Source organism: Onychomys torridus, chromosome 5, assembly GCF_903995425.1.
Source record: "Onychomys torridus chromosome 5, mOncTor1.1, whole genome shotgun sequence".
Taxonomy (NCBI): domain Eukaryota; kingdom Metazoa; phylum Chordata; class Mammalia; order Rodentia; family Cricetidae; genus Onychomys; species Onychomys torridus.
The window spans coordinates 120,516,208-120,541,338 of NC_050447.1; the positions used below are offsets into that span (position 1 = coordinate 120,516,208).

Below are 25,131 nucleotides of genomic sequence, written 5' to 3' on the forward strand. Positions count from 1 at the left end.
AACAGGATTGGCTGAACATACTGTAGCAACAAGATTCGTCTTTTGAAATACAGTGATCCTCCATGTCATTCCTTATCACCCACTTGTCTGCATACACATGCGCCCTGCGAGTTGGACTTTTCCCTTGGCCTATACTAGCAATTCTGCAGGCTCCTTTTGTCCACAGGAAGGGAATAAGCCCCAATCAAACCCACTGCTCACTGTTTCTTTCTAGTGTAGAGCGTCCTTTCCCAACAAGCCCTGCTTCCCCACAAATGCTTGCGTTAGGCACAGTTTACTTAGGATTGGCCATCCTTTCTTCTCTCAGGTGAAGTAGCTCCTAAGGAAAGACGTCAAATCTCAACAGTTAGCTACACACAAGTATACTTCCTGTTTTCTCCTGCCCCTGTAAAGAAAAAGAAGCTCAAGGGGTAGAGGACTTTTTTTTTTTTTCCCCCAAAGTAGCCTTAGCTTGTAAATATAATAAAAATTTTTTGCAGGTCACTTGTTTAGAGCTTGATTTTTAAAAATTATTATTATTATTGTTATTGTTATTATTATTATTATTATTATTATTATTATTATTTGGTTTTTTGAGACAGGGTTTCTCTGTGTAGTTTTGGTGCCTGTCCTGGATCTCGCTTTGTAAACCAGGTTGGCTTAGAACTCACAGAGATCTGCCTGGCTCTGCCTCCCGAGTGCTGGGACTAAAGGCGTGTGCCACCACCACTGCCTGACTAGAACTCGATTTTATTACATCACACAAATAATGCTCTCCCTGCAGCAGTCTAGGTTTCTCTCCAAACTATAAAGGATCATTTGGCCTGACACATGGATGAAATTATAATTGTGACCTTGGAATTTTCTTTACCCTTAAAATTGGATTCTGAGCTTTAGCCAGTAGCCCTGGACACACCAGCTTTCTGCATATTTGTTCCCCTAAGTGGCTCTGTCTAGTGCTCCTCAGAATGTGCTTCTGTATTCTAGCAGAGGTAGGGGGACACCTTAGTGATGTGCAAGTGGATGATGGGGACGAATTCCTCATCTTGAGAGATGCCATTCTTTGAACCAATTTTTTTTCTCCTCTATTTACTAGCGATTAAGAAGTCAGATCTTTCTGGCAGTCATTATTTGTTTATCAGGATCCTTGAATTCACCTGCGGGGGATGAGATTAGACCTTATGTATGACCAGCCAGATAAGCAGGTGTGAGCCAGGCTCTTACTTCATGGCTGTGTTATGTAACCTCCGTGGCGTCTTTTCGAGGCCTTTGCTTATTGCAGCTTTAGCTGATGATTTCATCTCCCTTTCTAACTTGGAACCAGACAACTTTACGTTCCCAGCAAACAGATGGACAACAAGGTTGAAATAGGATCTTGTACTGAAATAGTCTTTGAGTCACACTAGCTTCGCTCACGTGGGAAACTTGCCTCTTTCTCCCTGCAGAGGGCCAGCACCCAGAATTCAATGCACCCAGCGTTGCTGGCCTCCACTATCACTGTATGTTTGATATCTCTCTTCCTTGTCAAGGTTGGAATTCTGCTAATATGGCAACATTACCTAATTGGCCTTGGCAGAACACCTGGCCTTTCGCCCCAAGTCAATGTTAAAAAATAAAATTAAATTGAAAGTTTTATGTCAACCTATTTTATCCACCTCCCTGCCCCCCAAAGGTGCTGACAAGAGAAAAGGGGGAGCTTGATTTCACCCATCATTTTATTTTGGGAAGTGAGGGTGCTGTAGTGGAACTTAGCTGCCTTGGACCCTGGGTTCTAGTGACTGTTTGTACCAATAGCTTTCTGTGTGACTTCAGGATGCATTGACCCTACTGCTTTACCAAATGATGGTGCCTCAATGGATGGGTTGCCCAGAGCACTAAAATGAGGTGCTGCTTGCTAGAGCTCCTGGGTAAGATCGTATTGTAGTGTTCACAAGGCTTTGATGGCCCTGAAACTGAAGTCATTTTGTGAGGAAACAGCCTACATTGAGCAAGGAGCAGTCTGCTTAAAGGCTTGCTTACTCCAAGACCATCATATCTGATGTTTCTTGCTCTGTCCTTGATGAAAGGGGTAATGATGTTCATTCCTTTATGATCCCATCTCTCATTTCATTTGTGTGCATGCAGGTACACAGGGCTGAACCCAGGGCCTTGTATGCTCCAAGCACACACTCAATCACTGAGTTATATCTCAGCCCCTTCGTTGAGTCTTTTATTCTGTATAAAATGCAGAGTAAAAGGCGAAAGATTTATACGATCTGAAGAGAAACCTCCTCAGTGCACTGTGCAGCTTGAGTCCACCCAGAGTGGCTGTAACCGTTTTGACATGTAATGGATAATGACTACTGACAAATAAACCAAAGAACAGGAGTATTTCATCCTTAACCTTTGTAAACCATGTTTCATGGGTAACTTTTCAGTTCTTTCTGAAGGCTGATATGCCTCCATTTGAAAACAATGTTGATTTTGAGTGGACTGAAGTAAACTAACCAACTACCATTATGTTTTGACTAAGGAATATTCCTTTCAATAAAGTTGTTGAAATGCAAAAAAATAAAAATAAAAATAAAACGCAGAGTAGTATAATTTAGGATGTGGTCTGGATTATGATGACTGTTTCATTTTATAGTGCTAACATATCACTAGCAAGCCTCCTTGGGTTTAAGAAAGTGCTGGATATTAATATAGGATTAGTAATAAAGTTAGGGTTGACTCTGCATGATTATATTTTATTATAGCTTGAAAAAGTTTATTGAATAAAATTTCTTTTGTTCAGGGGGAAATTTTCTCTTCTCTAAAGTCTCCCTACACTTCTACCGATTAAGTTCTCTATGTTCTGTGGTAGTGGCGGGGAGGCAGGGGGATGGACAACATGAGATTGGGTAGAGTAGGGTAAGTGGAGAACTCAAAAAGATGCTTGCTTTCCTAGATTCTACTGCCTAAGGACTGCTCTTATTCATCAATATGCCAAACCCGTCTTTTCCACATTTGGCCTTGTTTTATTTAACTTTGCATAGCTAGCACCCAATGAAGAAGCTAGTATACAATAAGTGCTTAGTAATTGTTTGGTACAAATTATCAGGATAAGAACACTGTGCTAAGAAAGGAAGCCCAGAAGAGGGTATCTGACTCTATGGTGAGGGGGAAAGGTGGGTGGTAGAAATATCCCAGAAAAGATAAGCCTTGAGATCATCCTTAAGCAAAATGAGCCAGACTCAGGAAGGTAAGTATCACATTTTCCTAATATGTGTGGACTCTGACTTTAAACACACACACACACACACACACACACACACACACACACACATCAGTATATACCTTTGTGTGTGTGTGTGTTTTACTCTGTCCTTGCCAAAGGGGTAATGATGTTCACTTCTTTGTGATTCCACAAAGTGATGTATATATATGATATACATATATACATATATGTATCATATATTTGCACGTGTGTGTGTGTGTGTGTGTGTGTGTGTGTGTGATATGAAAGTCGAAGGGGAACTTCTAAAGGGGGAGAGGGAGCTAGTGAAGGACACCGTGGGAGTAGAAAACATCCTGTGTTTTGTCTCATAAGCAAACATCTAGGTTTAACTCTGTGTGCAAATGTGACCAGACAGCAGGAGACTACTTGGGGGGAGGGGCCCAGCCCAAGGGACAGAAGTGATAGACAGGGTTGTGGGAGGGGCAAGTAAGAATGAGGTCCAGTGGTGTTTATGTATGAGAGTGCCATGATGAGCCGCAGTATTGTACAATCTGACTTTTAAAATTAATTAAAAAGATGATCAGACTTGAGTAAGGTCTTGTGGGAGGAGGAGCTACTGTCAGTCACTAGGGTAGAGAGGAATGCCTCTGTATGTGGAAAACCACGGGGGTTTGTGAGACATGTGAAGTCCTTAGGAGAGCTTGTAGTAGTGTGGCAGGAACTCAGATCGGAAGTGAAAAAGGAGGAGAAGAATTGAAGAGCATGGCAGGGGCTGCCACCTGGAATTTTGTCCCAGTTAACATAGTCATTTAGACTGTTGGTCATCTCTGTGATGTGCTGATCAATAGTGTAAAATCCAGGTGTGGGACTGGGTTTCATGAGATCATTTGATTAGAAGAGTTTAAATATTTAAATATTTTTTTTTTAAATGTAATAGTCACTTCAAAGTAAAGGGGTGGGTCTTCAAGCAAATGTTTGCTGAAATCAGACTGCCATCTTAGAAGATCCAAGGGTGATATTCCTGACTTACAGGTAGAAATGACTGGAGTCTCAACTGAACTCCAAATGGTTAAGCTTGTTCCATATTGGGGGCAGCTTTATGCTTACACTGTGTTTTATTGACACTTTCCTGACACTATTTAGAAATAGGATACTTCCCCATGTGAGATAGCAGCTCTCAGGAAGCAGAGGCAGGTGAATCTCTGTGAGTTTGAGATCAGCCTGGTCTACATAGTGAGTTCCAGGATGCCCAGGACTGCTTTAAAGACGACAACAACCGCCCCCCCCCCCCACAACACACAACACACATACACATACATATAAAAAAGAAGAAAGAAGAAAAGAAAGGAAAAGATACTTACAATTGGTAAGTACATAAGCTTAGATTATTTTTTATAATGAATACTTTTGTGACGATTAAAAGAGATAATGTATATAAGATGCTGAATACCAAGTTCCATGCCCACTACACAGTAGTCACTTAGTAATGGAATCTGTTCTTCTCTCAGCATCTCCTGAGCTGAAGGAGCTCCCACTCTCATGACGTTCAGAAGACACTTGGAGAAAACAACTCTGTTTGTGCCCCAGCTGAAATAGCCACTGATTGTCAAGCCCCAATGTGGTCCAAGCACAGACTCTTCTAGCCTCACTGGGACTAAACATTTCAGTCGTTACTTGTTTTAAAAATAGCTGTGGTCCCTTTTAGTGGAGGCTATTGGGCTTCTTGCTGAGGCCTTCTTGATATGCAAGGCACAGGCTTTTCTCTTGTACCCTAGGTGGGCAGTGGGTTTGCCTTCTTGATATGCAAGGCACAGGCTTTTCTCTGGTACCCTAGGTGGGCAGTGGGTTTGCCTGTTGCAGTGCTGAGGGGAGTTGAAATATCTGAAAGGGAAAATTTAAGCCAATTTTCTGCCAGGCACAAGAGAGGAGCTTGCATGCCTGTGATTTGTTTTGAATAAATTCCAAGATGATACAGTCATTTGACTATTAAAATAATTAGTTGCCTTGTTTTCTATCTAGGGGTGTGATGGTTCTGGATTGGCAAGTTAGAATACATTTGTGATGGGCTGAAACGTGAACAATTATTACTGTGGTCCTTCCTTCCATCCTTCCCTCTCTCCCTGTCTCCCTCCCTCTGTCTCTCCATCTCTTCTTTTTCCTCCTCCTCCTCTTCCTCCTCTTCTTTTTAAAGACAGGGTCTCACACTGTTGCCCAGGCTGATATGACACTCACTGTGTAGCCCAGTCTGGTTTCAAACTCCTGGCAATCCTCCTGGCTCTGCTTCTTGCTTGCTGATATCACAGGTGTGAGCCATTAGGCTCAGGTGATTTATTTATTATTTTTAGTTTTTTTCTGGTACTGAAGATTGAAACTAGAGTTGTACACAAGCGAGAAAAGTGGCCTAACTGCTTAGGTACAACTTTAGCTCTAGACTTATTCTTGAGGAGGGTGGGACCAGTGACCTGATCATGTGACTATGAGACATTTAAGAGAGCAATTCTTTGGAAATGTGCAACAAAAGTAGAATTATTTATTTACTTGTCTCAAAGTAAAACTGTAGTGAACATAAGAAGTGGGGATTTTGTAGCCTATATCCCCACATCAGAATCCATTACATGAGAAATTAGCACTAAATACACACCCAAACCTAACTACTTGAAAATGAGAAAATATTCCTCCAAAGAAAAATAAATGGCTTTTTAGAGAGTCACAGATGAACTTTGTGCTCAACTCTTTAGAGCATTTTATATACTCAAAACTTTACTAAAGAAAAATTCTGTTACAATAAATGTTTTTATTCATGAAATAAAGGCTGGAAGAGAGACCTGCTCCCTCAATGAAAATCCTTTCAAAATAACGCCCGCGCATGCGCATATGGATAGAAAGGAGAGCTGATAAGTTAGAGTTAATGGAGCAGAAGAAAACATAGAGGGGCAGAAATGACAAACTCATGCAAGGGTAGAGTGAAGATATCAGAGATTAGGAATGATGGACACAGCCACGTATGCAGGTCTTAGCGGAGGTAGAAGAATTAAATATATAGATAACAGGTGCCAAACTCAATACAAACGAATTTGAAGAAATAAAAGAAATGGTTATGCTATAGGTGAAGTCTAAATGACCCCAACTAACTGAAGTAGAGAATACCCGTGGGTCAGTTACTGCAGAAGTCCTCACACTGTTTTCTGTGAGCTGTTTGGTTTTTATATTATTTTTATTTGTTTTGTTTTCTCGGTGTAGCCTTGGCTGTCCTGGAACTTGCTCTGTGGGAAAAGGCTGTCCTCAAATTCAGAGATCTGCCTACCTCTGCCTCCCAAGTGGGATTAAAGGTGTGCGCCACCGACGCTGGGCTCATTTGGTATTTGCCAAGGGTTTGTTTTAGAAAGAAGTTGAACAATACACTGGAATACGGCAGGAAGGCAGTCCTCCCCTGCACACGTAAGATTCTACTACAGTCTCATCCAATGGTGCGTTAGGATGTGAGGCTTCAAAGAGTGCTTTTCACTCATCCTGAAATTCAAGACATAATGAGTGTAACTCTGTTTTTTTCCTAGTTCTTTCCAAATGCAAATGAGCTAATGTCATCCTTTTGGACTCTTTCTATTTTGTTCTATCTTTCTTTATGTGTTGGATAGCATATATTAGTTATAAAAATCATCTACCTTTAAAGACCAGCATGTAAGCTGCTTAATGGGAAAATGAAAAATGTCACTACCTTGGTGGCTAAGTACAACTAATTCATTCCATCTCATGGTGGCAGGAGGCTGCCAGGCTGCCTGCCAGTGAGATCATGTGGAAACATAAGTCTACATGGTCTTGGCACAGTGGTTTTGCCATTTTTGTGTGCTCTAAACCTATGATTTATATGAGTTTACCACTTTAAAAATTATTTTGAAAGGAGCCCTTCTGCAGAAAATGAGCTAAAAAAAGGTACAAGTTACATGAAAATTTGACAATCAAATTTCATTTTTTCCATGAAGGTGGATGTGTAATTTTCAAATCCATTGAAGCAGCATCAATAGCAACCTCCAAAGTTTGTAACTGTCTTAAGAATCCTTTGGTCTAGCCAGGTGGTGGTGGTGCGTACCTTTAATCCCAGAACTGGGAAGGCAGAGGCAGGAGGATGGATCACTGGGTTCCAGGCCTGTCAGGTCTACACAGAGAAACTCTATCTTGAAAAACAAAACACAAAATAAAAAAAGAATCCTTCGCCCCCAACAGGACAGTGTGAACCTGTACGCTGCAGGAATGCATCTGGGTCTATGCTATGGTTGTTTCATGCTGTGACTTTTCAATGAGATCAGTGACTTTTCTAAATCAGTTTTGCCTATTTTGAATGTGATGCTTTTTTTACACATGTATGAAAAATGAAATGATAGCTGTTGATGTAGCTGGCTTCAGCAGAGCTGTTAGAAAAACCTTTCTTGATATTGCTGTGAATTGTATTAAGTTTGACTTAAAAGTTTATTGTGACAGATACATTTTCTTTTTGAGATAAGGTCTTGGCTTGCTTTGTAGCCCAGCCTGGACTTGAACTCATGATGTTCTTGCCTCAGCCACTTGAGTGCTGGGTTTATGGATGTCTACCACCATACATACCTATCAAGACCTAATTTAAATAAAGAGATAAATCTTGAATGTATGTGGGGAAAGGTGTGATATGAAGGTCAGAAGAAAACTTGTAAGAATCAGCATTCTCTCTTTCAACCATGTAGGGTCCAGGGATCAAACACAGGCTTGGCAACAAGTACCTTTACTGCTGAGGCTCTTGGTAGCCCTCTCAGTCTTTTCTTATGTGAGATTACAATGGTTTTTATAACATTGCCTATTATATGCCTATTATATAATATGAAATCCATTATTGTTGTTTTATACATACATAGACTGATAATTATAGTCAATTTACTGGCCTCAGATTCATGGAAAACTTTTCTATTTTTCCTTTTTTAGTCTTTTTTTTTTCCTTTTAAGATAGAGGTGTTATGAAGCCCAGGCTAACTTCAAACACGTGGCAATCCTCCTGCCTCCTAAGTGCTGACATCACTAGTATCTGCTTGGAAAACTTCAAATTTGCTTTGGATTCAATTGGATATTGCTTTTCTATGACTGTGAATACATTCTAAGTTAATATAGTTTAATTATCATTAACCAAGATTTTGGTGTGGTTTTTCTTTGAGAAGATCTAAAATTCAGACTAAGAAAGGATGCTTTATTAGGATGCTGGTCAGTAGGATTAGACTGGTGAGCAATTTATAAACCATGTTCTCACTGAGAAAAATAAAAATACTTTCAGATTATAGTATTTAGATTTGCTTCTGAGACATATCAGTGGGCTAGTCCAAATGAGGCAATTCTTTCTCAGGTGTATGAGAGCTTCCCAGTGAGTACTGATATATCTCTGGGTTCTTTTTTCTAACCCCTTCTTTCCTTCCTTTTTTCACTTCCCCCTTTGATGTGTATCATTAACTAAGTTCCTATTTCGAATCAGCGAGGACCACAGTATACAGCTGATCATTGCACCATCCCAGAGGCTGACCTTCTGTTCCCCTTCCCAGGATCTGGAGGGTTTCTGTTTCATTAGGTACTGTTCTAGCAACTTCACAGATATCTCTCATCTATACAACAATCTATAAACTGTACACCATACTTTCAAAAAATATTTCATATGTGAATGTTCTGCCTGCATGTATGTCTGTGCGTGATATGCATGCAGTGTCCTTGGAAGCCAGAAGAGGGGTCGGATCTCCTTGGGACTGAAGTTACAGACAGTTGTGAGCTGCCATGTGGGTGCTGGGAATCGAGCCTGGTCCTCTGGAAGAGCAGCCAGCGCTCTCTCTTAACCACTGAACCATCTTTCCAGCCTCCCATCCTTCTTAATATAAGATAAAAAAGCTGTTTGATAGGCATAAAAACTGGATTGTGTTAACTACCTTGTGGGAGGTCACATGGCTATTAAAAGTCAGTGGTAGAGTATGTGGGTCAGAAGCCAGTGGTTCCCTTCCAGTCTGCTAATCTTTGTGGGTAACCTTACCTCTCAGTAATTTCAGCTGTAGCCACCACCTAAATGAATGGACTTCCTAACTGGCTCTCTACCCAGTCAGTCCTCTTTGGATGGCCCACTAGATGGTCCTTGCACCTGGCCTAGAGGTTCGTGAGTTTCTGCAAGATTGAAGTTGGGTCTTCATCCTCTTCCTTTCCACGCCTCCTCTCAGTCACCCCCAACCCCAGCTATACCAGCAGCCTGGTCTCTGCGTGCTCTCATTGCCTACATCCAAATGGAGGCCACATTCTAGCAATGCTGATTCGGAAGTCTCTTTCCATTTGTGCCGCTCTCCTTCTTTCATCCCAAACACCCTGGCTCTGTCCACATCGTGAAAAGCACCCTAAATCTAGTCTAACTTCACCCTACTAGCCACCTGCTCTGCCTGGCTCAGTCTTCTCCACATATCCTTCTAAGCCACTTCAAGACCTAGTCTGAAGCCATGACTTGATTCTCTCCAGCATGCCCTTCCTTCGGTGAGATGATTCTTCTCTGTGTTGCCATAGCACCCGGTCCTAAGTGTGTCATATGGTTACGATGTCCTACCAAAGGGCGTGTTTGTCTTACTCTCACCCTGGCTTGAGAGTTCTCTGGAGACAGGGTTGCTCTTTCACTCACCTTTATCTTCCTAGCCCCCGGCAGCTTATCTGAGAGATCAATAAACACTGAGGGGATGAATATCCAGCCATAGACTCCTTAGGCAGGTCTGAAAGGGTCTTTTGCATATTACTGTAACATTCAGAGTGTTTAGTAGTAAATTTTGACTTCAGTATTTGTAAATTTGCATGGTTGAACATAATCTATGGAGATATGAGCAGTTCTATTAAAAATAACAACAACTTTGTGTCCAAAGGCAGCATGGTTATTGCCTAACCTGCATTTTCATTCATATTGGCAGTGGCTTCTGGCTTCTTCCCTTATCCTGCTGATAAGAGCCAGTACCTTAACTACGTGGCGATATTAAATGTGGATTCTGTGTTGAACTTTGGTTTGAAGCTCTGAAGATTAGCATCAGCACTAAGGAATGATCTGGCCTGTTAGGAGCTTTATCTTTTCTGCCTCTGGTCTACCAGGAATGGTTTCTTTTGGGGGTTGGGATAAGTTATTTGGGACCCCAAGCCCCACTCAGTCTGAAGCTAGCTATTCTTCTTCACAGTTTTCACTAATACATATCTTTTTCACTCACACAGATTTTGATCCTATTACAACTGTGGTCTAGCTTGAGCCAGCCACTTAAATCTCTCTAGACATCATCTTTAAACTTACTTGTTTGGCTTAAAATAACTAGGACTTTGCAAGCTCAGATGTCATCCTTTGGTTGTATGATTTTAGGTCCCTATTTGTGTATTCTCTTACTGTCTCAGGGTTAGGGTCTGCAGTCCCCCCTCTTTAGTCTCTCTCTCTCTCTCTCTCTCTCTCTCTCTCTCTCTCTCTCTGTCTCTCTCTCTGTCTCTCACTCACTCACTCACTCACTCACTCACTCACTCACTCACTCACTCACAGTTTTCTTCTGCACTTGGCTTTTACCTGGGCTGAGAGTGCTGCTAAGTTACTGCACACATTCACTTGTCCCAGAAAGCTTCTATGAGCCCATCCTGACCTCAGCTGCTAAAGTAAGGTTGCAGAGAGCCCACAGACAAATTGCTGCACCTGAGGAGGGATCTTCTAAAGCTGCAATGTTCAACAGGTCTGGACCTGTCCTTGTGACCTATGGGGGCCGGCAGTGAGAGTGAGGAGGAATGCCATCTATTAAAAACACAGTACTAATTAAGTGTCCACAGTCACGGCACACTACTCCTATTTCTGGATTAGCTGTTAGATTGTCATTAAGCGAGAAGACTAGTTAGGTTACTGTCGCGTTTTTTTTCCAAATCATTTGTTGACAGAGCACTTGAAGTGAAATCATTGTAAGTAAACTAAGATCTCTCCTAACTTGATTTTGCCTACATCAGACAGATATGGAGAGCCGAGGTACCTTCACACTACGTTTTGAGAAGATGTGCAGGGGAAGGGCTTGGGGGGAGGTGAGAAGGCAAATCAAGGCTGTTAAAAGTAGAAGAGGAAAGATGGCCTGTGGAGATGCACACAGAGAGACAGCGAGCGAGCGCGGAGGGTGCAGCTTGCGGGTGGGCAGGAGGAAGCGCAGTGGGGGCTGCTGCCCGCACCCAGCTCAGGATTTCCACAGCAGCACCGGGTCCGGATCCCCTGTCCTGCGCTCTGCCTGCGTGAGATCAGACAGGGTTAAGGCCATCATCACCTGCAGTCGAAGTGCGACCCAGATGGGAAGTAGGAAGTGCGGCGCCGAGCTTCCTGTATAAATAAACGCTCTGGCTGCTGCGCCCCAAGCTGCTGGCTGGTTCTGCAAGGTTCCTGCCTGTCAAGACAAGGAGGCGGAGAGGGACTCCTCCTCTTCCCTAGCTGTAGGTCTGGGCGTGGAGTCCTGTGGCAAGCCTGCAAAAGTGTAAAGCTGTCAGCCAGGCGGAGCGCGCAGAGAGAGGGGAGAGAATGAGAGAGCCCCTCCTTCCCGGTTTACCAGCTGTCCCGGCTGGCCCAGGCTGGACCTGCTAGAGAGAAACCAGCAGCCCAAGACCTCAGTCTCAGCCAGGTAGGTCTACAAGGGGTGCTTGTGCGCAGGATGCAGGCGATGCAAGCCAGGAAGGCTGCTAGCTTAAGATACCGAGAGGCTACCCTGTGGTTTTTGCTAAATTCTGTTTCCAGGGCTTAAGCCACGCAGGACTGCATATATTCTGAGTGCCTCAAACACACCTGTTAACTTAAAAGAAAAAAGTGCCGTTGGAAAGGTCAAAACAAATTAGTTTCATTTTTAATTAAATGATCTTTACACAATGTATCATAAATTGCATATACGACCAGTCCTCTGGTGTGTTTTGAGTAGAGACTGACAGTTGGCATTGTCTTGGCTGTCTACCTTCTGTTATTTGGAAATGCACAGTAATATGCTGATACACAGAGCTATGTGTATGTATATGTCACATTAACAATGGAGTCTGGGCTATACATTATAGTGATTATTTTTTGTCAGGTAATTGCTGATGAGAGAGAGAGAGAGAGAGAGAGAGAGAGAGAGAGAGAGAGAGAGAGAGACTCTGTCCTGTTTTCAAGTTGATGTTAAAATGAAACTGATCCTGTTTTCACAGAGGAAAGGTATTATGGCTAGTCCCTTCCAGAGCCCCTTTTTTGATTAGTTTCAGGGATTCTGCTGCCAATCCGCATGATGCACACCCCCTTTAAACTCCAATTTCTCAGAATACAGTTCTCTGTGTTTCCACTGGGTCTGTCACTTTCTTCCCCAGGTACCTTCTCAAAACATGAGCTGGAAGTCTTAACACGACTATCAGGGTCCTGGTTAGGCATTTCTGACTGTTGATTTTGAACATGGGGAGGTATGAACTGAAGGATAATGTCCTTAGCACTTCCGAAGCAGCGGATGAGGGGCGTCTCTGCCCAGAAGCAAAATAAATGAACTTTGAGATGACTCAGGTTTTAGGGTGTGGGTACGAGGCAGGAGGAGCCCAGCCAGTCTTCACTGGGTTGTTGGCAGTTAAAGAAGCTGCTGCAGCTTTCTCTGAGGTGAGCCCCTTGTTCTCTCTGCTTCCATTCAGTCTGATCCCTTGCTAGCTCCCTCCTTCTCCCCTTACTGGGTCTTTGTAAACCTCACTCTTTTTTTTTTATGAGCGTCAGACCCTTAAGTATTTCTGAAACTACCTTAAAGAGGAAGAGAGGGAAGGAAAAGGAAAGAAATCCAAAGTAGATCCGCAAAGCCACTCAGAGATGGCTGAACTATGAAGTCCAAGGCTACCAGTCCATCCACCTCCTGTCCTTGGGTACCTTTGGTTGGCATTTGCTGGTTTGGAGTGGGCATCAAGTTGGAAGGGATGGAGGGAGGGAGGGAAGAAGGAAGGAAAGAGAGATAGAGAGAGTTCTGTTTCCAAAGTACCTTCTAAGTGCCTGTCAGCATGAGTGAAAAATAACAAGATTAACATGTGCAGTGAATGTGAAGAAGATGTCAAGTAGCAGAATTAGCATGCTTGGCTTTTTATTTAAAATAAACAGCAAGAGGAAACTTGACCTAAAATCTCCCAGGCCAATCACCCTAGATAACTCAGGCCTGCACTACCATGCTGGAAGGCAGGCTTAAGTGTGGTCAAACACCGACCATTTACTCAGGGTTTTACAAATATTTACAGTCATCGATGCCAAATATCTTTGTGCTGAGCCCCGAAGAATATTCTCAGCATTCAAAAGCCCCATGCTCATGAATGGCTCTCAGTTCACTGGTAGTTTTAAAGACATCCAGATTTCTAAAGTAGGTCAGTGTAAGACATGTCTTTTTAAAATAATCAATTTTGGGATCTCAGATTATAAACCCGTTTTTTTCTGTGGCCAAATTGTACAAGCAAAGGGAAAAGTATGCTCTCTCTAGAAAGAAACAAGTTTATTTTATCTACCCAGCAAGATGATTTAGCTTCCTGGAAAACATCTTTCTTTTTCAACAGTGTGGATACTTTTAATCAGGAAAAAAAAAAGTGCATTTGAAATTTCTTTCTGGAAAAATTGTTCCAATATTTTAGAAGTCTAGGAACATTTAGACACACTGGGAATTGTTTTTCTGAAGTTCCTGCGAGTCCAGCCTTCTGTATCTCCCTGGTTTTGACATGGCATCGTGTCCTCTTAGGAGAGATTCTGGGTGTTTGGTATCCCCAGTTTGAGACAGCAGTCGGGGATCATGCCTCCCTCAGAGGCTGGTGCAAGAGCAAAGTCCAGACTGTTCTGCGGACTGTCTCTACTTTGTGCAGCTGATTATCCTGGATGTTGCAGGGGACCAGGCTGTCACACAAGTCATGCCTAGCGCTTTAAGGAGTGGTTATCTGAAGCTGCTGCTCCTCACTCCAGAGACATTTCTTCTAGAGATTTCTGCCTGAATGTGTAGATGCTCCCTAGTTATACTAACTTATCAATATCTTTGCTTTTGGTTTATTAGATTGTGGGTGAAAACCAGGCTTTTAATATATAGTCATAAAATTTGTCTGTTGTTGAGTGACTCTTTCCAAGGTTCTCTGCTAGATGCTGGGGGCATAAAGATGTGTAAGGTGTGGTGGCCTTTGTCCTGAAGGAATTGTTAGCTTGGAAGTGAGTTTGGATAGGGTGGCAACCTTTACTTTGTGTTGTTTTGGCAGAATATGAAAACTATTTTGATGTTTTTCGTTTCAGTCATGTGCTCTTTGCTGTTTGGTTTTGGCCCTGTTTCCCTGGTGGCGTTTGAGTCTTATGTAAGTTAGAGAGCTCCACTCACACCTGTATCTGTTTCTCTCACTTCGTCTGATTTGTGCAGAACAGAGGTTTAAACGCAAGGCCTCATACATCATAGTTCGGTTCTCTACACCCTCACCCTTGAATATTTATTTAAACAATTTTTAGAAAAAAATGCCTTACATTGATTGATTGATCCTGTATATGGAGGTCAAAGGACAATTTCAGGACCTTTCACCTTGTGGGTTCTGGGGATTTAACTCCAGCAGTCAGAATTGGCAGTAAGTGCCCTCACAGCTGAGCTATCTTACCAGCCTGTTTGAAATGTTCTAATCTATTTTCATCTTTAGGTGACCTGTTAGTTTTGGGACTAACATTTTTTTTCAATTGAATTTGGCGTTTGCTATCAATTCGTCGTGGAGTAGTTCTGAAGCTAGTGTATCACACTGAATTAGTTATTAAAAACAGAACACGAGGCCTGGGCATGGGAGAGATGGCCAATTGGTTAAGAAGATGTAGGACCGAGGTTTGGTTCATGGTACCCACACAGCAGCTCACACCAGGTTGTAACTCCAGTTTGGGGATCCAATGCCCTCTTTTGGCTTCTGTGGGCATCAGTCATGCATGTGGTATACACACATGTATTCAGGCAAAACAGTGTTCACATAAAATAAAATAAATTAATCTGAAAAACAAAATAAACAAAGCAGAAAACTACACTTCAGAGAGTAAAAGTGACCAGCACTCCTCCAACATGGGATGAATAGCTTCTTGTGTGTAATTGGATTCTTTTCTCCTTTCTTATTATTAAAATACCAACCTATTTGATGTACACATGCTTATGTGAGTTTTGGTGCACTGTGTATGTGCAGGTGCCCATAGAGGTCAGGGGGTATCAGATACCCTGGAGCTGGAGTTACAGAGGGTTGTGAGTCACTTACTGTGGATTCTGGGAACTGATCCAGGGTCCTCTGCAAGAGCAGAAAGGACTTGTGACTGCTGAGCCGTTTCTCCACTCCTGGGTTCCTTAAGTAGAAAACACCACTTAAATCGAGCACATGCCTCATGTTCAGAGCAGAAGGTCCCTGGCTGGTCACATTGATTAGGAACATGGTTTGGAAGGTTTGTGTCCATGAAGTCATGAGTTTGAATCAGGCCCCTTGGTCAACTTGTTCCTTGGGAAGTCAGAATAAGATAATTCACTCCTCTCTTTCATGGGCTTGTGGTGGTGACCATAAATCCACAAGTTCTCTTGTCTGTGATTATGTGACATCATCTGCTGATCAACCTCCCCAACTAGCCTCCTTCTATACATAGGGCTGGATTTTATCACCTTAACACTCCATCGCCTAAGTATGTCATTTGGTTCTTTGTGGCTTGACTTTGTTGAAGGCATTATAGATCCCAGTTACAATATTGTTTGGGAAAGGCATGCAAAAATATATACCCTGAACCTTCTTCCGTGTGTGAAATAAGCAACGACCCTTCCAGGCTGGTCTCATGAAAATTTGTTTCTAATTAAAATGTCTGTGGAAGCTTACAACTTTTACAGGAGGAGGTAAATATTCACACATGCTTTTATTCATTTGGAAAAAAGTCTTTTGGTTCGGATGTTCATACTTTGGTGACTGTTGTTTCCTGGTAATGTCCTGGTCTTAGAAGTCAGCCCGAGTCTCCTTCCGTAGGGCTTTCTGAACACCGAGTCTCCTTGATCGGTTGATTACATTGAGGCATTCCTTCCTGCTTTGGGGCTTTGGTATTGTGCCAGGCAAAGGGATGAAAGTTACTCAGTGGGGCTGGATGAATAATGTGGGAGGCGAGAGAACCACGATTAAAGAAAGGGGTGGGCAGGACATGGTGGTAAGGAGGAGGGAGGTGCCCTGGTGAGTGGAAAATCACAGTGCCAAGAACAGAGAGCTGCAGGTCTCAGATCCACTCCTACCTTCTCTGATAGCTTTGTATTGTTAAAAAAGCTGGAATGGATTTCTACTTCTTGGACATCTCCCTGCAGTCTAAAGAGAACATGGAACAAAGACAAGAAAAAAGGAATTGAGTTTTTTAGAAAAGGGAACAGCCTTTTTGTAAAGGATAAACTAGACATCCCAGATGCACTATTCTCAGGAGGGTTCAGAGTTAGCATCTCATGATACATTTTTTTGGTTGTGTTCACATACCTCTTCTAATACTTATTTTGTAGCAAAAACATTTTTTAAACTTAGATTTCATTAAAATAGTTTCCTGGACTTTATTCATAAGTGAATTTTAAACAGCAAACATATTCTTTAAAAAATAGTCCTTGCTGAGAGTTAAGACACCCCTCCTGGGACTGGGGAAGTAGCTCAGTTGGTGGAGTGCTTGCCTAGTATGCATGAATCCCAAGTTCAGTTCCCAGCACCACATAAAACCAGGCATGATGGTGTTTGCATATAATCCTTGCACTCAGGAGGTAGATGCAGGAGAATGATGAAGTTCAAGGCCATCCTGGGCTTTGTGTGACACTGCTCCCTCCCCAAAGATGCTCTTATTTCTCTTTGCTAGTGTTCTTCCTTCCTTTCCACCCACCAAAAAGATGACAGTGATAGAGTTATACCTAGATAATGACATTTCGTCCATACTATCATCCATACCTACTGTACACGTGATGGTGGTCCCATTGATTATAATCAAGTGAGCACATTCCTATTGCCTAGTGAGTTCCACAATAAGTTCCTTATGTATTTGGGACAATTCTTGTGTAAACAAAGGCACTGGAATGCCTATTGCACAGCAGTACAGACCATACAGTTGTATACAACATGCCATACTTGATGATAATATGCAGCAGTGTTACTGACTCACGTTACATTTTGTTGTATTATTATTTAAGTCGATTACCACTGTGTATTTGAGAAGCATCTTCTGCAAGGCATCCTGCCACATTTCACAGGTAGCAGCCTCTCTCTTCTTGTGTTCACCATGTCTCTTATTACAGCAAGAGGCCAGGCTGAGTGATTGACCCACATCCTCTAGGTTTGTGTTGTGCACTATGGCACTCACACAGTGACCACATCTCTCTAGTTGTTAAGCAATGCATGACTGAGTTCACACATCAGTGCCATTCCCAGAAGGCTGTGGTCTGCAAGCTACAAAGTTGTGGTCTTATGTCTGTCCTCAAAACTGTTGAGATAAAGATTAAGACCAAGGAACTGTGGTCTTAGGTGTCTGGTCTTTATCTCTTGATTTCTCTAGATGAAGCCATGAGATTGTGGAGAGGACAGAAGTCCTGTGACAAGCCACATTTCTCTGCACTTCTGCATCGAGGCTGAGGGGATGGGTATTGGTCCCATCACATCTAAGAACTAAATATCTCTTGGAGCTGCTGATTCCTATGAAGATTCTCCTATCTCTGTTATCAACAAAGATGAAGTCCATTATGAGGAACACCTTGTTTGTGCTCCCTGGCCTTGAGAACTATCCCTTAGGGCCAGTTGCAAAGATAGGAACTGTGCTTCAGAAGTTGTGTTTCTCTGGAGTCTGCCTATGATCCATCTGTTCTTTCTGTCACGGGGCATGCGGGAGAACTGTTAGTGATGTTACTGATATGCACGGGTTCATCCTGTCCCTGAAGGAGCAGAACACTGGTCAGAGAGCCAAGTAGGAAAGAGAAGCATACTGGCTGGTGTGGAAGGCTGCCAGGAGCCCTTCTTCCCTAGCACCTCTGCTGTTCTTGCAGTTGCTCTAGCTCCACTCCCCATGAATGCACCTGCCTTCCATTCAACACTGGGTTTAGAGTGCAGCTTTAGCAAATGGGTAGTGGCAGCAGTTTACTAACCTTAGCCGGCACCATTTAAGCCACCAATAGGCCCCACTGAAAACATGAGCCAGTAACTAAATAAACCACTCCACTGGGCAGCAGTGCAAAGGTCAACATAGTACAGTCCACCTCAGTATCCTCAGGTTCCAGATCTGTGGATTTGACCCAGAATGTGGGGCTGGCTGGGAAGTGGGCTCAGCAGTTAAGAACAATCATTGCTCTTGCAGAGTTTGGTTCCCAGCATCCACATCAAGAAGAACACATATAGGTCTAGCTCCAGAGGATCTGGTGCCCTCTTCTGGCTCCTGTTGGCACCTCCACACATGTGACATACACACATACATGTGTACTAATAATAATGAGAAAGTGAAACAGCTTTTAAAAGGTATTCAGAAAGGGCCAGCAAAATGGCTCAGCTGATAAAGGCCCATACTGCTGTCAAGCCTGCCAACCTGAGTTTGATCCCTGGGACCTACATGGTCGAAGGAGAGAGCTGCCGCTGCAGATTGCTCTCTAGCCTTTACATGCACACTGCGACATGCCTGTGCCCCTCCCTCCCTTAAGAATTAAGTGTAAAAAAAAAAAAGCCAACTCAGAAAAACAGTTGCACATATACTAAGCTTGTACAGATATTTTTAAATCAGTATTTTCTAAACAGTACAATATAATTATTCAGACTGGTTTTATATTGTACTATTTAAGGCACTCAGGAGGATATGCATTGGTTATGTGCAACATCGTGCCATTTTACATAAGGAATGTGAGCATCTATGAGTTTTGGCATCCGAGGAAAGGGTGTTCTGAAGCAAGTGAATACCAAGGGGCAAGCACGCGAATTTTCACTGCTGTGCTTAGCTAGCATTAGAAGAGATTTCATACTGAGGCAGAGGTGAGAACTTCGGATTCCTGCTCTTTTCGTTCTTCTGGTTGTGCTCGGGTAGAGCCAGCCTGAGTCTCTCTCCACAACACACACTGGTACTTGCACTGTACTGCCCCATGGCCTGCCCTTCCTGAGTCCTTCCCTTGGAAGCTCCCTCCTGAAGCTGTAGATCTAGTCCCCTCAGAGGATGGTCTGGTGTCTCTCAAGGTCACGTCCCCATCTGGAGAGCATTCCTCCTCTCCTGCTTGGTCCTTGTCCTCAGGCCACTGTAGTGTAGCTAGAGTGAGGAGCTCAGCACAGAGAAGCTGGACCTTTCCTGAAATCCTGGCTGTCAGTCATATCTAGCTGATTCATTTTGCTGGTCTCCTTTTTCCTCAGCCTCTGTAATTGTGTCTGTCCATTTCTCTAAATGATTTGTAAGGTGCTAAGACAATGTAGAGAAATTCCCAAAAAAACTGTATTAGTACTCTAATCAAAAGCTTTTCCTTCCAATTAGATGATCTCACGTGCACACACAAATACATCATACACATACACACACATGCACCACACACACACACATACACACACACACCACAAACACACATACACCACACACACATATCACACACACACACCACAAACACATCACACACACACACCACAAACACATCACACACACACTCATCACACACATCACATACACACCACACACACACACACACACACACACACACACACCACACACACACATACACCACACACCACAAACACACATACACCACACACACACATCACACACACACACCACAAACACATCACACACACACACACACACACACACACACACACACACACACACACACACGATGACTGCTTTGATTCTGGGTAGTCAAACAGGCACAAGCTACATGAGTTAAAAATACTCTGAATGTTGGCTCTCACCACCCTCTGAGTTTCAGGAGCAGATTGCTTTTTCAGGCCTCCAGCAGAATATGGAAAGTCCTTATGCATCCCGTGCTTCTGGCAGAGCATCTCAAGTATTCCTTTCTTTGGCAGGCCTAATGAAAACACACGAGGAAGAGACTTTCCTGCCCTTTCCTATCAGACAGCACTTGCTTCTCATAACAAACGTTTCGCAGTGCAAGAGACACTTGGAGCTAGAAGATTCTCCCTTCCTGGTAATTTTGTACAAACCAGAATGGTCTAAAGTGCCTTTCCCTCCTCACAGAACCTGGCCATAGAGCAAGGTTTATGTGTGGAAACAAGTGAAACCTGCCACAAGCCTTTGAAAGTCGAAACCTGAAGGCAGGTGCCAGAATTCTCTTCTTTCCAACATGCCCTAGTATTCCCTGCCAAAATTCTTTCCCAAGGGTTCTGGACACCCAACAAGAGGCACAGTTACATCTGGAATAACTGTAAAAGCAATTATAATTGTTACCTTGCAAGTGGTAGGCTGGGTAAATCAAGTTGCTTTCTTATCTTAGATTAAGAGTGTGAGGTATGAGACAGAACAAGCCATACAAGCCAGGAGGAGGCCAGTCCCAGTGAGCTGGCAGCTCTCTTGGGAAGGAAGGCTTTTCTTGAAGCCTGAAAGGGAAAGAGGGTGAATTGCCGGTGTGCCTACAAAGGGGTGGTTGATGAGAGGGATGGGAGAGTATCTTATTTAGAGTTTCTATAGATAAACACCATGACCAAAAGCAGCCTGGAGAGGAAAGGGTTATTTCACTTTACAACTCTCAGGTCATACCACCACTGAGGGAAGCCAGGGCAGGAACCTGGAGGCAGGAGCTGATGCAGAGGCCATGGAGGGGTGCTGCTTACTGACCTGCTCCCCACGGCTTGTTCAGTCTGCTTTCTCAAAGAACCCAGGACCACCAGCCCAGGGATGGCACTGCCCACAGTAGGCTGGGTGCTCCCACACCAATCATTAATCAAGAAAATACCTAAAAGGACTGCCCGTAGGCCAACCTGGTGGGGACATTTTCTAAATTGAGGTTCCCTCTTCTCAAAAGAATCAAGCTTGTGTCAAGATGACCAAGAATGAACCAGGACAGACAGTTCATCCCTCCAAGCTGCATGTGACTTGCTAGGTAGTTAGGTTAGGAAGCTGAAGGTCTTCTGCCGATGGGTTCATGTGGTAAAGAAGGGTGAATCTTTAGATACAAGCCAAGAAACCCCAGCAAACTCTGTATCCTCTCTAGTGTGGGGATCCCACCAGAGGAGCCATTACAGGGTCCTATCTACTGCTTTAAAAAATTCAATTTCCAATAAATGGTGGAAGGATTTCTTGTTTAAGATCTATCTGTCTGTCTATCTACAAAATGTATGCCATGTGTCATTCATTTTTTAAAAAAATACTCATTGTTTGTTTTACCCAAAGACAAATGCCAAAGGCTGGTTTTCAGTCAGTTTCTAGGGTAGCCTTAGGCTTCTGTGGTAGGGCTCAGGAGCCTGGGAGAGATCAAGGAGTGATTGGCCCTGTATCTCCCTCCAGGAACAAGCACCAATTTCTCTATTCTCTCTTAAGCAGTGGTAGGTTGTCATTTTATTTTTATTAAGTTGTGTTGCTGAAAGTCTCTAAAATCTATCACTTTAGGGAACTGGTGTTGATTATACATAGAAAAACAATCCCCTCTTCTTGAAGAATTGCTTTGGATTATTCAGATCTCCAAGGAATGAAATGTGTCACTTCTTTCTCTGTCCCATTGAGTCACAAGTAGATTTTTGGAATACTTAGTATTTTTTCTTTTAAAAATGTGTCTCTGCAATATAAAAGGGTTTTATATTTTAAATATTTTATATATAATTTTTTTTTACATTTGAGTCATTTTATAACTTTGGTTTCATAGCCTGTAGGCATGTAGCTCACAACCTAAGGCATAAATTCATAGCTATGACTAGAGACATGATTAGGTTTCAGTAGATCTTGTTGAATACAATTGATGGGTCTGTCTTAAAAACAAGAATACGAGCCAGGCGGTGGTGGCAGCACTTGGGGGCAGAGGCCGGTGGATCTCTGTGAGTTCAAGGCCAGCCTAGGCTAGAGAGTGAGTTCAAGGAAAGGTACAAAGCTACACAGAGAAACTCTGTCTCAAACAAAACAAAACAAAACAAATATGAATATGAGCTGGGTGTAGTTGTGCACACCTTTAATCCCAGCATTTGGGAGGTAGAGCCAGGTGGATCTCTGTGAGTTCAAAGCCAGCCTGGTCTACAGAGTGAGATCCAGGAAAGGCGCAAAACTACACAGAGAAACCCTGTCTCGGAAAAAAACAAAACCAACCAAACAAACACCCCAAAAAACAAAAACAAAAAACCCCACCCCCCCAAAAAAAAACAAAACCAAAAAAACCCAAAACAAACAAAAAACTAACCATAATAATAATTTATAAGTTGCCCTATATAAAGTTTCCTTCTCAAAAGTGATACCAGGCAAGGGCATAAGAAAGTGAGCAATGGCCAGATTTGAAGAACAGCATTGGTTCTTCTCAGTAGCATCCTCCAATTGGCATCTTAAATTTATTTATTCAATTAGTTTTGACACATGATCTCACTATCTATCCCAGGCTGACTTTGAACTAAAGATTCTACTGTCTCAGCCTCCTGAGTTCTGGGATTACAGAGGTGTGGCCACCATGACTGGCTCTAGTTGGCTCTGAAGGGTAATTGATATTTGAGGTCTGGGTGGTTCTGAGTTGCAACAGTTCCTATTGCCCTACTCAGGATGCATTCACTGGCTGTATTCAGATGACAAGACATGTTTGGGGGACATTGGTGGGACTTCGAGAGTGGTACACTAGGAAGTCTTAGGACGATGATCAGGTGATCATTATCTAGCCATAGACTGGAAGGAGGTGACATTATTCACTTTTTTCTCTTACATGACCCTAAAGGGAATTCTCATATCTCAAAGTCTCAAGCTTGTTGTGTGCATTAATTTGATTTTAGTTCGCTCTTGGATGGTAGCTCTTTAATTGCTAGTAGAATGGGAACACTGAGTCCTGAAGTTTATTGCATACCTTCCATGTTGGAAACTAATCATTGCTTAGTTTCCTCTTTAACCTGTTTTGAGTCAGTCATTGATTGCTTCTCAGTTTATATAGGGTAGTAACTGTTGACTCTTTCCAGTTGATGAGCAAAGATCTCGTTGGTTTTTCCCTCTTCTATCACCTCCAACTTTTTCTTTCATTCTTGTATTGGTGTTCTCGCATTTATATATAAGTCATGAAGCTCATCCTGATGTTTCCATCAATGAAAAGCCATGGTGATGGTCCTATTAAGATATTCATGTAGTTGAAAAATTCCCATCCCATAGTGACATTTATAGCTGTCATAATATTGTAACTTAACACATGATCCACATTTGTGTGACACTGGTATAAACAAACCTATAGCATTACCAGCCATAAACAGCATATACAATTATGTTTAGTGAATAATGACTGGTTAATGATAATAAGAAACTATGTTAATAGCTTATATATTTATTCCACTATACCTTTTATTAGTATTTTAGTGTGTACTTCTGGCATGTAAAACTTTTATTATTTATTTATTTATTTATTTATTTATTTATTTATTTATTTATTGCGAAACAGGCTGCTGGATTAGCAGCAGCCTCACATTTGCTGTATTTACTGTGTTTCTTGATTGCATTGTTCTTCTTATGCTTGGTACACTGTGTTCATTCATCTGTTGATGTGCGCTTAGCTTGATTTCCCTTCGGGCAGTCATGAATAATACTCCTGTGAATGATATAATAATGCAAAGATGTAGAAATACCTCTTTAAGACCCTGATTTCAGACTTCTTGGGAACACATACCCAGAAGTGGAATTTCTGGACCACACGATAATTTCTTGCTAGTGTTTCTGATGATGTAACCCAGGGCCTTACACCCTAGACAAGTGCTGTACCACTGAACTACAGCCCAACCTATTTGGTAATTCTTGAACTTTTTTTTTGAGACACATTCTATTTGTAAGTATTTTTTGAGCCAGTTGAATTGACCATGGTGATGGTAGTGATGTGCTATATTAGTTACTTCTGTTGCTATGGTAAAACACCATGACCAGAAGCAACTTAAGGAAGATGGAGTTTATTTTGGCTAATGGTTCTAAGGGGTTAGAGTCCATAACTGTGAGGGTGGCATGGCTGTGGGTAGCCAGGGCAGGAAGCTGACTGCTCATATTTCCTTGGCACCCCAGGAAACATAGAGAGAGAGAACTAGATGTGGGGTGAGGCTATAAACTCTCAAAGCCCATACTTTCTCCAGCAAGGCCCCACCTCCAAAAGCTTTCAAAACTTCCCTGAACAGGGCCGCCAACTGGGGACCAGGTATTGAGATGCATGAGTCTATGAGGGCCATTTCTCATTCAGACCAATTGCATGAACCTCCCAAGTGGCATGTTTGTTTATAGTACTGATTTCCTATCTCTCCTGCCAGCTTTATAAGGCATAATTAGTGACCTACAATGTGATGTTTTAAGACAGTATGCATACACACAAAATGAGTAAATCAAGATCATTAATGCAATCATTACCTCTCATGCTTATTTCTGTTTTCCTGGTGAGAATCATTCAAAATCTGCTCTCAGCAATTGCTAAGCACACAGTGCCATTATTATTATTAGCTGGAGTTACTGTGTTGCCCTATTGTTCTCCAGAACGTACTTGGCCTATCTGCCTGGAATTGTGCACTTGACCAGCATCTTCTCATCCCTTCTCCTCCCTGTCTAGTGATCACTTAACTCCCACAGCTAGCCTCCATGGTATGAATCAGGACAGTGAGGTGAGCTCAGCTTAAATTTCAGGGCTTGGGGAAGACCTTGCCAAGATCAAGAGTATTCCATCCCACAGTTCCCAGAAATGTATCAACTGTACTTTTAGAAATCACCAAAGATGAGGAGTGAGGATTTACTCAGCCAGACACCCACGTACATGTGTTTAACATTAGCTGTATGGGTGGCGATAACATTTCTTACTTTGGGT

General features: G+C 42.5%; 1 protein-coding gene across 3 annotated transcripts in view; it reads left to right on the plus strand.

Annotated features, from left to right (window-relative positions):
• Rnf144b (ring finger protein 144B) overlaps window positions 1–25,131 on the plus strand; it is a 149,716-nt gene that overhangs the window by 72,332 nt on the left and 52,253 nt on the right. Inside the window, exons 1-2 of one of the 3 annotated variants that reach the window (XM_036188778.1) lie at window positions 17,987–18,048; window positions 20,198–20,319. The exons of 1 other annotated variant lie outside the window; for it this stretch is intronic. The gene's annotated coding sequence lies outside the window, so the exon portion shown is untranslated. Of the gene's footprint in view, window positions 1–11,419; window positions 11,821–17,986; window positions 18,049–20,197; window positions 20,320–25,131 lie in introns of those variants that run through there. One more of the 3 variants, XM_036188776.1, reaches the window with a different exon arrangement.